Consider the following 15,373-nt stretch of genomic DNA (forward strand, 5'->3'; position numbering starts at 1 on the left):
TTTTCATTTTTGTATGGAGTTTGACAGATTTTTGACGTTTGTTAAAGTATGATGGTGCAACCCACCCTAAATAACCACAAGAAGATCGGTAGCGCTACTTTGGTAACCTGGTGTGAAACGGGATCAAAATATCGATGCTCAAAAGTACTCGTTTATTCATAATCGGATTAGCAATACTCGTACGTCTTTCGCGCTCGGGCGGGCACTCTTCGACTCCTTCAGATTAATTTACTGTTTAATTACGCCGCTTATATTTAACATTGGGATTACGCAGCTACTACCGTTTCCGAGGGCGTTAATTACTTGTCGGTAAAACTTATTTTCGTGGAAATTAGGACGTGGTGTTTGAACAGATTTAGTTTCGATTTCGACGTCATCTTTCGATTTCAAAATTAGTTGTACAATGCTAACGAAAGTAAGGACGCGAGGCAAGGATATTGAATATTGAATACGATATAATCGTTGAAGAGAAGTGATTTATTTTACGCTCATTTTTAGGGTTCCTTACCTAAAGAGTATTTAAATTTAGGGTCCAGCAGGGTTAGAGACAAATTATAGAAAAAAAAACCCTACATTTCTTTCAGCACGTTATGCATAGCGAAAAAAATATATTTATCAAAATACCGTTATCGAGATTAGCGATAAAAATAAAATATCATTATCTCAAAGATATTGATGACACGTAGGAGCTACGGTCACAGCAATTTTTTTATTACCATTGGTTAGAGTTGAGTCCACTAAATGATGTACAGACACAATATCAAATTGAGACGTGTTCATTGTTTTGTTGCAAAATTAACAACCAATTAACACTACATTACATTCATGCCACTGTAAAGCTTTACGTGCCCGCGACAGGCAAGTGGCTGGTTTCCATGGCAATCTTTCTCGTTAACTAAGTGCGAGTTAAAAGGTCGCCCTGTAACGGTATAATTGAATCGCGTTCGCGAAGTACAGACGACGGCACGTCAAGTTAACCACTGTGGGTTCTTGTGCAGTTGTAATAGGGGCGAGTTTGCAACAAAAATGGGTAACCTGATGTGCCGTACCTACCCCGGGCTCTTCAAAATAATGATATTTATATGTAGGCGTAGCTCCCGCTCACCTCTGCGTAGGTGGTAAATGTGGTAATCCGACTGAAATATTAAATTATCAAGATTCCCGAGCTACTTTCGAGATTTTTCGTTAACACCAACACTATTCCAGGAAGGTTTTTAGGAATTCTAATGAATTCCTAAAACTTCTCATGAATTTCTCATAAAATCAAACTTAGATGTACATACTTATTCTATTTTGCAAAAGGAAAACTTTGCCTAAATATAGCGACCATGAACTCGACGAACCAAAATTGTAGACGTCCAATAGAAAATTAATTACGATTTTCCGAGATAATTTTGGTGTTATTTCACGTTAATCATTAGTAGGTAAGTAATGATTAACGTGAAATATAATAAGCATTAGAAAATATTAATCAAAAATTTTTGTTTGAATCTTTAAATGCCATGTTTTGTAATTTCAACTGTACATGACATAATGTACGACTGTTGTTGTTGTACATTCCGGTCAAGTTAACTACGCACCTGGCAGCCGTGACGTCACATCCACGCTCTGTTACGGGAACGGGGCGAACGCGGAGAGGTGTGCGGGTAAGAGGGAGGTGAAGCGCATTCAACGAGGTGCGCAGTTAGCTCTAACGGGTTGTACAGTAGAAGCTGGATCACACAGACACCGGTCCATAGTCCATACTAACACAATAACATGTCAACGGTGATTGATGGGGCCGCATGTGGCAAGTGGCAAGCATTACTCCAACAGTCATTTTAGGGTTCCGTACCAGCGTTGCCAGTTTTTTTTTTTCGCCAAGTCGGGACTTAGGTACTTTTTGAGTGAAAATAGCGGGATTCTTCCGTCAGAAGCGGGACATAGTAAAAAAACGTATATACTCAAAGGTTTTTAAATATTTATCTTTTTATTTGACTTAAAATTACGTTTACGTGACAATAGATAGCAAAAGTAGCCATAGAAAATGTATTTTAACAAAAAAATAATATTTTAAATTAGATTTACTCTATCGTTAAATTCGTCTTTAGAATAAAAAAATAAAAAAAAATATTCTTTAGAATAATATGGCGTTTCAAACAATAGTCTGGTGAAGTGAGTGTCTCTCTCCGAAAAGCGGGACCGAGCCTGTCCCGCATTTTTAAATTTGATTTAAAAATCGGGACGTCCCGCCAAAATCGGGACGTCTGGCAACGCTGTTCCGTACCCAAATGATAAAAAGAACCCTATTACTAAGACTCCACTGTCTGTTTGTTTGTCACCGCTAGCATAGCGCAACAGAACAGTGATAGCTAGATAGGTGAAATTTTCACATTTCTGTGACACTTGCGTGAAAAGAACATCCGTAATCTGTAAAATGTTCAAGGCTCAAGGCATGTTTCGTGGGCGTACTATGAGTGATCTCACGACACAGCTATCTCATGGACGTAAACAATTCGCCCAGTTGAACTATAACTAGAGAAGGCACAGAAGATCCAAAATAGCATGGACGACAACGCCGCGACGGCGTGGCATGGGAGTTTAAATTCGCATACGAAATCACGCAAACCGTATTGAATTCCTATGCCATCGGTGGTAACTCATGTGTGAATTTGAATTTTATTGCTAGCTAAAAGTACAATATTTCGTTGCGATACTCACTCTTAGCATGTATGTAGTCAAAATCTCATTACTTAAACGAGGTCCTTTCTTAAGATATATTTCGAGTAAAGGAACCAAAAATAATAAGCTCACAGTTTTGAAGTAGTCTTATTAATACACTAGAGTTTCAGGAAATCAAAAGGAGTTGTATAGGTCTGAAATTTTTGTATGTACAAGTACTTACTTAAGTAAGAGTTCTGAAATCTGATTAGATACACACAGACCTGCTAAGGCTTTGTTCTTACTGCGTCTGTTTTCATTGCACTTAAATAAAACCGTCGAGCCATGGAAAGAATTTGGAGGAAAAAGTTGGAAAAGACGAATTCTTCTATTTATTTGAAGTCTAGGAATGACGGTAACCTTTGAACTTTGAACCATGAATCGAGAACGCGTGCTATTTTAGACAAAGATTCAATTTACGGTTAGTAGAATAGAAATACAATAAAAAAAGTCATACTTAGTAGCATCAATTATACCGAATTATAAGTGTGATCTGTGATTTGTTTATCTGTAAAACAAGGATTAGATTTCTTTATGTATAATAATAATTCTGCGAGTTATTTGTGTATGTATGTATGTCTTCTTTTCAGCCAAATGACGTCCACTGCTGGACAAAGGCCTCCCCCAAGGTTTTCCACAATGAACGGTCCTGCGCTGCCCGCATCCAGGCTCTTCCCGCGACCTTTACCAGATCGTCGGTCCACCTAGTAGGAGGCCTGCTCACGCTACGTCTTCCAGCCCGTGGTCGCCACTCGAGAACTTTCCTGCCCCAACGGCCATCGTCTCTACGAGCTGTGCCCCGCCCACTGCCACTTGATTTTAGCAATTCTGCGAGCTATGTCGGTTACTTTGGTTCTCCTGCGGATCTCCTCATTTCTGATTCGTTCACGCAGGGAAACTCCGAGCATAGCCCGCTCCATCGCCCTTTGGGTGACCTTGAGCCTTCTTATGAGGCCCATAGTAAGTATGCCCATAGTTAGTAAGTATGTATGTACTTACGTTTTATCAGGCGGCTAGGCGGCGCGATGGGGCCGCTTTAGGTTCTCGCGTGATGAATTCATTCACCTGGAGACAAAGAAAAAAAATTAAATACTACAAATCTCTATGGTGCGTCAGAAAAAAAATCCTGAAACGTTCATAAATAATAATAAAATCAGATAATTGGTAAGACTCAAGAACCTATCTTCAACAGTTCAGGTAGTGAAACGAAACAAATAAACAATAATATTTACAATTTACAAGTAAAATACATTACGCTAAAATAAATAAGCATGAAATGTATTGTTTTGATTACCCTCATAATAACATAAAACCACATCCTATCTGTAAGTAGTAACACAGAATAATAATAAGTAGGGTAAACCACCCAATTATTGGCACTTTAAGCAGCTACTTCACAAAACCGGTAAAATTTACATGTAAAAATATGTTTTATCAAAGATAAAAACATTTATATTGGTCTTTTAATCTTTGCAGAATATTATAAAGTATTTATCATTAATAAATTAAATCATTTATTCAATATAGTGTACCTTTTAAAAAATTACCTCAAAATACCAGTTGTTGGCATAGCCAAACCTTTTATTGGCAGTGATAATTACCTATTATTGGCACTGTTCTCGCAAGACTGAAAAATAGCTGCTAGGTCTTATGTAGAGGTTTTAAAGAGATTCATGATAGAAATAAACAAAATAAAATCCTTTGTTAAAAGAAAAGTAACATTTTTTTTGTATAGGAACATACCATACCAGTTCAAACGCTTATATTTAAATATGGTTTTAAACTTTCCATAACCACTTTTATCAAATCTTCTTTTCTCTTCGGAAATCCTGTTTTGCTACTGATTTTTATTTTATCCAGTCAACAAAAAGCTGTTCTTCCTCGTCAGTTAAAACTGTGAACGGACCGGTCTTAGAGCGATGATCAGGATGTTTCAATCTGAATTGTATAGTAGACCGTGGCACCACTTTCAAAGCCTTTCACAGGCTTATTCCACTAATCCCTGTCAACGGGGATTAGTGAACTTTTTATTCATTAATCCCCGCTAACGTCAATGGAGCTTATAATGGGGATTAATGAACTAAAAAGTTCATTAATCCCCATTACTTTATTTTATTTTTCTTTATTCAGAAAACTACGTTAAAAAATAAAATACTAATGTAAGAATCATGTACCTTCTATTTATTATTGGATAACAACTCACTTATTGAATATTTTTATAATCAAATTTAATTAAATTTAAGCCTGATTACAAAGCTATTAATTTACACCATTTTTATCTTGTTACATTTTGGGCCAAATTTGTATGTAATCGTTTCCATCTTCTTTTAAATGATGAATGAGAAATAACGATTCAATATCCATAGTGCTTTTGGTTAATCAGGTAAGTGTTAATTTTTTTTAAGTATTGTAATCAGTCTTAAATTTAATTTAATTTGATAATAAAAATAATAAGTGAGTTCTTATCCAATAATAAATAGAAGGTACCTGATTCTTACATTAGTATTTTATTTTTAAAGTACTGGGGATTAATTAACTTTTTAGTTCATTAATCCCCATTATAAACTCCATTGGCGTTAACGGGGATTAATGAACAAAAAGTTCACTAATCCCGTTGACGGGGATTGTCAACGGGGATTAGTGGAATAAGACTTTGAAAGGCTTTGAAAGTGGCTAAAAAGATAATATTTTTTATTGGCACCTTTTTAACCAATGTTTGACACCCGTGCCAATAAATGGATTTTATCTAATTGGCAGTGGGCCAACATTTGGATTGGTGTATCCAAAACGTTAGAAAATATTTTAAATGCAATTTTAAACTCAATTTTGAGACAAACAATGTATAATTTTTAATAAACTCAAATTATTTTAAATACCCTTTTATTGGCATGTGTGCCAATAAAATGGATAAATAGATTTTACGCATACCAATTGTTGGCATACTACAAATAATTAAAAGTTGGCGGTTAAATTATAAAATAATGTTTTAAAAAGGCAGTTAATATATTCAATAATAAGACAAAATGATTATGTATAAGAACAACAAAATAGATTTGCATTTTTTAAAAAGATTATGATAGCTCTTACCTTAGTAAAAAACGAATATTTCGATTGTTTTATTCGCACAGGTCCCGGTTTGTCAAACAAATGGTTGAAGCGCCGCGATGTTTGAAAAAATAAAAAACGTGTGTAGCCAGTTGAGTAATAAATGATATTACTCTTCAATTTCTACCAAAAAATATAAGGTTTGGCTACAAAGAATCTTAATTTTCTTAAAAAACTGGAGCATGCCAATAAATTGGTAGAGTGCCAATGATTGGGTGGTTTACCCTACTACGTACAGAAGTTTTACTTCATGAAGGTATTTAAAAAAATTTAGGCTCAATGTCATTAACAATATGGTGTAATTTAGCCTGTCTCAAGAGTCAAGCACCATTTTGTTGACAAACGTCAGTGATCGGCACTGCGCCGAAGCTATAGGGCTGACTTCGGTAAAATGATGTGACGTGAGGTGCCAAACTGCGGAAAATGGCGGAGGAAATACATGATTTAGCATGAATTATCATGAATAATATTAACTACTTATTTGCCTCTCAGTGGCTTGAGGCAACTTAAAAAAGTACATTCTGTGTTTTTATTATTATTTAGGCAGTTAAATACTGCACAGTATTTAGTACACCATTTTCTTTATTTTCTTCCATCATACACAAGAATACGCGTGCGTGAGTCAATGTTCGCTCGTATGTGAGGCCTTGTCGAATAGTATCCTGTAGGTGGGCCATCGTGCGTGTTTTGTTTTCGATGTAAACTCGCGGAGATGAACAGGCCTGGTAGTAATGCATAATTTGTCATTCATACATTAGGTTTTTCTTTTTCGTAGGCTTATTGTTCAGGTACCCCGTTTGCGACACATTTTCAGCCCCCACCATAAGCATAACTCCGCCAGGGGACTTAGAAGATAGAATAGTCATATTGTGCAACAAATGAAGCCAATAAAACCTTTTGTAGAGTAAATCCGATTTTAATTATAATTCTACTGGCCTAACACGCGTGTACCTGAATTAAAGAATTACCCCTTGTGAGTTGGGCATATCATCATACATAATACATTTCAAATAAATAAAACTGTCTCTATCTCTTGTTTTAACACATGAAGACCAACATTATGTAATTAGGCAAACAAAACAAAATATTTGTATCACGTTTACAGCTCTTACGAGAGACGCAATCAACATTCCACGGCGATATAGGTCGGCACGTGAGCGCTACACCACGGATCGTTTTTGCGTCTTATTTCGGGTGCCTAATATTGGTTTCAACTCAACAATTTAAGTGTGTCAATTATGTAGTTACTTTACGAAATATTATTTACTTTCATTCATAACTTTAAAGATCCTGTCTCTACTCCGCAAATGTTCTCAATGTGACAGACTAACCGCTAGCAATACAGACTAAAACTTGGAGTAGTTTATTACACGTAGAATGTCTAAACTCAGACTTTTGTGAAAATAATCGCAACTGATTTATGTTGTTTTCTATACTCGTATTGTTAACTTGTTTAAATGGTGTAATTGGTACTACCGTTCTTCTGAATAGAACGTATTACCACAGAATAATAATAAGTACTACCACAGAATAATAATAAGTACTACGTACAGAAGTTTTACTTCGCGAAGGTATTTAAAAAAATGTATGCTCAATGTCATTAACAATATGGTGTAATTTAGCTTGTCTCAAGAGTCAAGCAAGTTTGTCAGAAGTTTTGTTGACAAACGCCAGTGATCGGTACTGCGCCGAAGCTATAGGGCTGACTTCGGTAAAATGATGTGACGTGAGGTGCCAATCTGCAGAAAATGGCGGAGGAAATACATGATTTAGCATGAATTATCATGAATAATATTAACTACTTATTTACCTCTCAGTGTCTTCAGGCAACTTAAAAAAGTACATTCTGTGATTTATTATAATTTAGGCAGTTAAATACTGCACAGTATTTAGTACACCATTTTCTTTATTTTTTTCCATCATACACAAGAATACGCGTGCGTGAGTCAATGTTCGCTCGTATGTGAGGCCTTGTCGAATAGTACTCTTGTAGGGGGCAATCGTGCGTGTTTTGTTTTCGATGTAAACTCGCGGAGATGAACAGGCCTGGTACTACGTACAGAAGTTTTACTTCGCGAAGGTATTTAAAAAAATGTATGCTCAATGTCATTAACAATATGGTGTAATTTAGCTTGTCTCAAGAGTCAAGCAAGTTTGTCAGAAGTTTTGTTGACAAACGTCAGTGATCGGTACTGCGCCGAAGCTATAGGGCTGACTTCGGTAAAATGATGTGACGTGAGGTGCCAATCTGCAGAAAATGGCGGAGGAAATACATGATTTAGCATGAATGGACAACACGCATAAGTTGTAATATTAAGTTAAATTATGACTTAATTTAAAGTTTAGATCACACACATTACACTAGTTTTTATTTCACCTCGATCCATCCAGTATTACCGAAGATAGAGCCTCGAGAAGTTTACGGACATTTTAAAATTTTCAAAAATTTCCAATATTCGCGCGTGACGTCACAACATGATTTTGCTGCCCCCGCACGTTAACCCATTTACCACTTTTTGTCTTTTTCCAACTAAAATAAAATTTTACCTAACTGACAACTGTTGTTAGTTGTCATCGTTCAATCACATTTCAAACTAGGCGTTAAAAAAGTAACCATTATTATGCCACCTATTGCCAATTTTGTGCACTATGAAGCCATTTTTACATTTATGCACTTAAATATAAATTTTCTGGAAAAATAACCAAGTTTGTGTCTCTGTGCTCAATAACGAGTAAATAGTCCAGTTATTTGTTAATTTTACTTGGAAAGTTTTCCGGAATTTTTGAAAATTGGTGAATAAATAGATTTAGCTATGTTCTTTCCGAATTTTGTGACCTCGTTTATAGACGCGCGCGCGCCCGCCTTACTGAAAAAAATCCGCCTTAAAAAGGTTTTTGACAACTACTTTTTTCATTTTATAATTTTTGGGACATAGACAAGCTAAGAAGCTTTGATAAATGTGATAAATTTCATGTAATATAAGTTAAATAGATTCAGAGTTGTGAAACAGTCAAATTAAGGTACCTGCTAAATTGCGAGTTCTTTTTTCTTTGATCATGGCAGGACACGCTGCCGGGTGTCCTAAATATGCTGAAGTATAAAAAAATTCGCGTTGCTGAAGTATACATTTTTTTTGTCTTGTTTGTTTCTACATTACATAATTGTATCCTACTAATATTATAAATGCGAAAGTTTGGATGTCTGGAAGTTTAAAATAAAGTAAAGTAATGTTTATTTCTCACCAATATAACAGATAATATTATGATAACAAACAATCAGGAAAAACAAAAAGTAAGAATGTTGGTGGGTTGATACCTGAACTAGGAAGATTCCTGTGTCTCAGGTTTGTTACTCTTTCACGCAAAAAGTACTCAACGGATTTTGTTGAAACTGTACAATATTATTGTTATGTTTGTAACCCAGATTAACATAATAGGCTATAATTTATGCCGATCTGTGACACTAAATTTCACGCGGGTGAAGCCGCAGGCAAAAGCTAGTCGTGAAATAAATAGGAAAGTTTAAGGTTCTGAAACGTGGTCGCTTACTATGGGCCTCATAAGAAGGCTCAAGGTCACCCAAAGGGTGATGGAGCGGGCTATGCTCGGGGTTTCCCTGCGTGATCGAATCAGAAATGAGGAGATCCGCAGGAGAACCAAAGTGACCGACATAGCGAGCAGAATTGCTAAAATCAAGTGGCAGTGGGCGGGACACATAGCTCGTAGAGACAGACAGAGTTGGGGCAGAAAATTTCTTGAGTGGCGACCACGGGCTGGAAGACGTAGCGTGGGCAGGCCTCCTACTAGGTGGACCGACGATCTGGTAAAGGTCGCGGGAAGAACCTGAATGCGGGCAGCGCAGGACTGTTCATTATGAAAAACCTATGGAAAACCCAAAGGCCTCTCGCCTTTGTCCAGCAGTGAACGTCATTTGGCTGTAACGACGAAATAGGAAAGAATGTAACTATCAAAAATCTTCTCTAAGGCAGCATTTTTCCAATTTCGCAACGAGCGCGGCAATCACACTTAACTAACAGAGAGCATAGCGAAATCTATTTTAATCACCAATTTTCAAAACTCCCGGAACACTTTCCAGGTAACCACGTTAATTTGTACCAAACGACTGGACTATAATTAAATTGATATAAAAATTTGGGTACATCTTCTCAAAAACAAAAGAACTGGTGCTAAAAGGGTTAAGTGACGTTTTGACATTTGTAGAGGACCTTGTAGAAGGGGAGGCTATGGTGCTGAATGTGGATTAACTCGAGTGTCATAGTAACTTATTAGACTGCTAAGCTTGATGATAAAAAGAAAAATATTTTATTCAATGTACATAGTCTGGTCATAAGTTCTGTCATATGATAATAACTTTTGAATTTTGAATGAAGGTTTCAAAAAAATTTCTTACTGAATTAGAATTAAAAAGAAAAAATGTGCGATAGTTCGAATTTTATTGTATGTGTAGTGGACGCATAAAGAAGTCCGAACTGCAGTTGTCACGTTGCATTGCTACGCGCCAAAGCAGATTTTCGTTGTGCTGAAAAAGTTTAGTTTATCTTTTCATTAATTGATAGGTATAGGTGTACCAGAATCTCATGGCAAACAAAAATATTGGAAAAGTGTGTCTTTCATAATATGGCAAATGTCTATGGCTTTATTGTCACCTGTCAAAGTAAATCAAGTGAACTGTCAGTCGCTGCAGAAATTTTGTAATCTCTTCATGCCTATTTGTTATTTTTGTGAAAAAGTCGAAAAAGCTCAAGCAAGTCATATTGTTTTCAATGTGTATTGTAAAATACGGCATAATTCAAAGTCAATCTTTGATTTTAAAGCGCGTCGTTGAGTTGACAGTAAGTTGGAGTGAAATTGGATACATTTAGTTTATTACCTAACTGCGTCAGAAGGAGGGTTTTTTTTAATATTATTCTTATAATAGCTGCTTTATCGGGGATTTCAGGTGTACGTACCTCACAAATTGGTGCAGAGGAATGGTGAAAATGTTATGACCATGTAAATAAAATTGAAAAAGATTTCATCAAGTAAGATGTAAGATAGAATAATTGAAATGGTGGAAGAGCAATTTATAATAAATACCTCTTTATCTTGATCATCTATTGAAGAAAAGTGGAATCCTTGGAATCGTTTTCTAGTTCTGAATGAAGTGATTAGTTATAAGTATGATACATAATAAAATTAGTTACATAAAGTAATATACGATTTACTTATTTTTCAAGGCATTTTCCTATTATTATTACTGACGGGATTGCTACCATGTACCTTAGTTTTGAGTTTACAATATTTCGGCACTGTTGCAAGCGCCATGGTCACGGAGTAACTGAAGAAATTAAAACCAGACATCGTTCAGATGTGCGTTCAAAAGACCTGAGATTTAAAAAAATCCCACGTTTTGTTTAAACAGTAAGCGAAAAAAAAGTGACTTGAAAATGGAATACAAAATGATAAGGTATGGTAAATGATAAGTCTTTATCAATGAAGAAGCAGAAGTTCAATTTCATGTGTCCTCCATCTAGGCTAGTTTCCATCGTCACTCAAAGTTTGGCTGCGGTCTCAAATTTGGGCTTAATTGAGGTATTTTTTGGGTGAGAGGCATAAGAACTAATGCCGTTTTATATCAAAAATTCATACTTAAAGGTAATCAACCAGGTACAAAGTATTTCCTTGTATGTTAGTCTGCCACTCTTTATTAAGTCCCGAAATCCCCGCTTCGGCTCCCCTACTAACCATTCTAACCATTGTACACAGATAATATCTTACATGCAGCTTTTCATGTTACTACGTCACATTTTCAAAATCCGCGCGGAAAATCGCTCCTAGCGGAAGAGCGCACTTTGAGCTTGAATATATATTTCAGTCATTTTTAAAGATATGAAAAAAGTAAAAATACAGTATTCATTCTAATTTTTTGTAGTTTTTTTTGGCATCTTCAACAAAAATTGTGCGCCATGTCCATTATCATGAATAATATTAACTACTTATTTACCTCTCAGTGTCTTGAGGCAACTTAAAAAAGTACATTCTGTGTTTTTATTATTATTTAGGCAGTTAAATACTGCACAGTATTTAGTACACCATTTTCTTTATTTTTTTCCATCATACACAAGAATACGCGTGCGTGAGTCAATGTTCGCTCGTATGTGAGGCCTTGTCGAATAGTACTCTTGTAGGGGGCAATCGTGCGTGTTTTGTTTTCGATGTAAACTCGCGGAGATGAACAGGCCTGGTATTACCACCAGTTAATAATTAAATTTACTGTTGCTAAAAACCTCGTATTACAGGAATCGGAACGTTTTAGCGCCACGCCCCACACTGGATCGAGCCCATACAAAGCGTTGGACATCGCTTCCTTACTCAGTGTTTTTAAAATAAAATGAGATTGCGTCAACGTAGTAACTTCAAATTTTTACAGTGTAAGGTTGACAAGTTTATCTTTCTAATGTGATAGATTTTACTTATTAGATGGCAATTAATATAAGTGAAAAAAAATCTTAAAATATAGTGATGAAAAACTTGTATTTATTGTTCAATTAAAAGCAAATACTCACTCATTTTGGTCTGTTTCCATATTTAAAGAGTAACATAGTCTAACAATACTCTAAATTTATTCTCATTAAGTGTTAAAATTATTAAAGAAATATTTTTGTAAACGCCTGATTTTTCATTGCACACAATCACTTTGTTCGATTTTGTCGAGCTTGTTTTCATATTCTGTTAACTGTTAGATACATAATCTAACAATACTCTAAATTTATTCTCATTAAGTGTTAAACTTATGAAAGAAATGTTTTTGCAAACGCCTGATTTTTCATTGCACACAATCACTTTGTTCGATTTTGTCGAGCTTGATTTTATATTCTGTTAGCTGTTAGATACATACTAATGCAATTTTATAGGGACTTAGCGGACTACAAAACTGACTCCAATCAACAGATTGCCTAAGCCAATCTACGTTTGTAGCTAAAAACTGGTGCTCATTATAATGACACTACTTCTTCTTGCGACAAACAATGTCAATGAAATTATTGTTTTTTTTTTATAGTTATCTGATAAATAAAATGTGTAACTCAGTACCTACCTAACACAATCATAAATGAAGAAAAAAATACATACAAAATGTATGTATGGTATGTACTAAATTCAACGACAATCTTTTGAGATGATGACAATATATGATTTTTTTACTATATCTGTTTTATAGTATTTCTTTATGTTCATAAAGTATTAACTACGTTAGTACTTACCTCTGTTTATCTGAAGAGAGTGTATGCGAAAACAGCTCTAGTATCCTAGCTAAAGAACTAGCGCGATCTTTCATCGTGGTTTTTAATAATGCATACAAATCTCTATTTGACTTGAGGTTTTTCATTTTAATGAGAATTTTTACTGAATTGCACACGATAAACAACTCATAAACCAAAATAAACATCTTTGGTTTACCTGACATTATTTTAGTGTAACGAATTTTACCTAAGTTAATTTTGCTATGCGGAAAAATGAGGCGCTTTTATTTAGTTTTTTGTGATTTTCTCGAAAATAGGGATGAATAAGGGTCTAAAAACTGAGTAATAATATCGCCCACGTTGTCATCTATCATCTCTCATTCATGGTTTGTTAAAGATCGCCCAAGATGTCAACTAAAACACGCAGTTTTCATTAAAAAAAATACCTTTTAAAAATACGTCAAAATAGCCAAGCTAGAAGTTTTTTAGGCACTCATTTTAACACACAGATTAAGATAAAGGTATAAGATAATACATTAATAAGTAATAACATAAAACCAGTGAACGAAATTGGATAAATTGACAATACAAACAGAAGTCAGAAAATCCATGATTTTGACTTTGTTCACTTTACGGTCGCACCACATAACTATGATAGTAGATCATGACTTGATATTAGTGATATTTGATAGAATGAAGTCTCATCTTTCAATTTATATGCAAATCAATCTTGTTTTAAGTAGTTGCATTTAAAGCACCATGTCCAACACCTTGTATGGGCTCGATCCACCGTGCGCCCCCGTGGAATCTTTAAAAAAAATCTGTAACTTTTTGCCGCTCTTATTCTTGACGATAACATGACAACATTTTGAAAAGAAAAACTACAAGTATTAAAAAAAGAGAAAAATCATGGGACAGTTTAACCATTTGAGAGTCGAGTGAAATTTTACCGCCATAATAGCATTCGTTATGGCAACAGATTGGATCAATAGAAATGTGTGCGGTGGGTGTTCGCCCCGCGTACGTTATTAGATCTTCATTACTTGTTACCGGTGCGATGGGCGGATGATACAGAAATTCTACAAGTATGGAGTTTCAAAGGTTATATATTTGGCAAATCTAATAGAATATCGCCTGAGTCACGAAACGAATAGATTTCGTTAAAAAACTACATACTGAAAAATCTGTTTTCCGTTTTTGTACCCGCGGAATATAGTTGTTGTCATGAACCAGTAACAAAAAGATGTTCATCATAACATTGAAACTATGACTTTGTAAATATTTTATGCTGCGTTTACACTGCGCGGAAATTAGCCAAGTCAAGTCAAAAAAACTGAGGAGTGGGGATGAATTATGAATGAATTTCATCCCCACTCCTCTGTTTTTTTGACTTGACTCGGCTAATTTCCGCATAATGTAAAAGCAGCATTATGTTTAGTTCACATAAAGAACTACAGTCTACATTTTATTTTATTTAAATTTTTATTAATTAATCCAAATGTAACATAGACTTTACGGTGTCTAGTCTTAGCACTCCCAGGGGGCAATGAAATTGAAACTAATGGTACCTTGACTTTGGGGTTCTCTGCGGAAATAAATAAGCAAGCCGATTTGTGTTGCCATGACACAGGTACGCGTGTGCATATACTTCTGTACTAATAAAATCCCTAGAGAGAAAACGTGCTCCGAGCTTTTTCATAACAAAACTATATTATTATCGTGTTCTTAATCCTGTTGTGTTTTTAATTCATTAGATCCTAAACAAAGTGGAAACACCAGTATTAACTCGAAGCAGTTCAGAGCTTAAGACTAAAAATCAAAGAAATTTTAAAATAACAAACTGTATTGTAAAATAACAACCTTGAGAAGATAACATTCAAAAATTTTTTCTCTGGCAAACAACACGTCAGAAATATAATACGTAACCCAGTTGTAACGTAACAGTGATAGGTACCATTTTACGGATATGATGTACGTCTTCAATAAGCATTTACTTACTACAAATATGTATGAGACTTCTCGCAAATAAAGGCATAGAAGTCTTTCAGAGGCCTATGGTATGCGTATGGCTTGCTATAATTTGACAGTAACTTGGGCAATCTACGAACAAACATGTTGCGCAAAACGAAACTGCATGCATCATAACAAAGTGGTGGCCTTGTTGACCTTCAAAATAACAAAGACGAACGTGTAACAAATTTTCATATTTAATTTTACACATATATTTTTTGCTGTATTTACAGCAATGATATTACAGAACTATAGATATGTTACGTTCATAGAAATTACTATTTTAATCCGTGCCGAGCTATTCCAAATTGCACACA

General features: G+C 35.2%; 1 protein-coding gene across 3 annotated transcripts in view; it reads right to left on the reverse strand.

Annotated features, from left to right (window-relative positions):
* LOC135074046 (beta-arrestin-1) overlaps window positions 1-15,373 on the reverse strand; it is a 105,912-nt gene that overhangs the window by 63,471 nt on the left and 27,068 nt on the right. For all 3 annotated transcript variants that reach the window (XM_063968371.1, XM_063968358.1, XM_063968363.1), the window contains exon 2: window positions 3,700-3,765. The gene's annotated coding sequence lies outside the window, so the exon portion shown is untranslated. The remainder of the gene's footprint in view (window positions 1-3,699; window positions 3,766-15,373) is intronic.

This window comes from Ostrinia nubilalis, chromosome 1 (genome assembly GCF_963855985.1).
Source record: "Ostrinia nubilalis chromosome 1, ilOstNubi1.1, whole genome shotgun sequence".
NCBI lineage: Eukaryota > Metazoa > Arthropoda > Insecta > Lepidoptera > Crambidae > Ostrinia > Ostrinia nubilalis.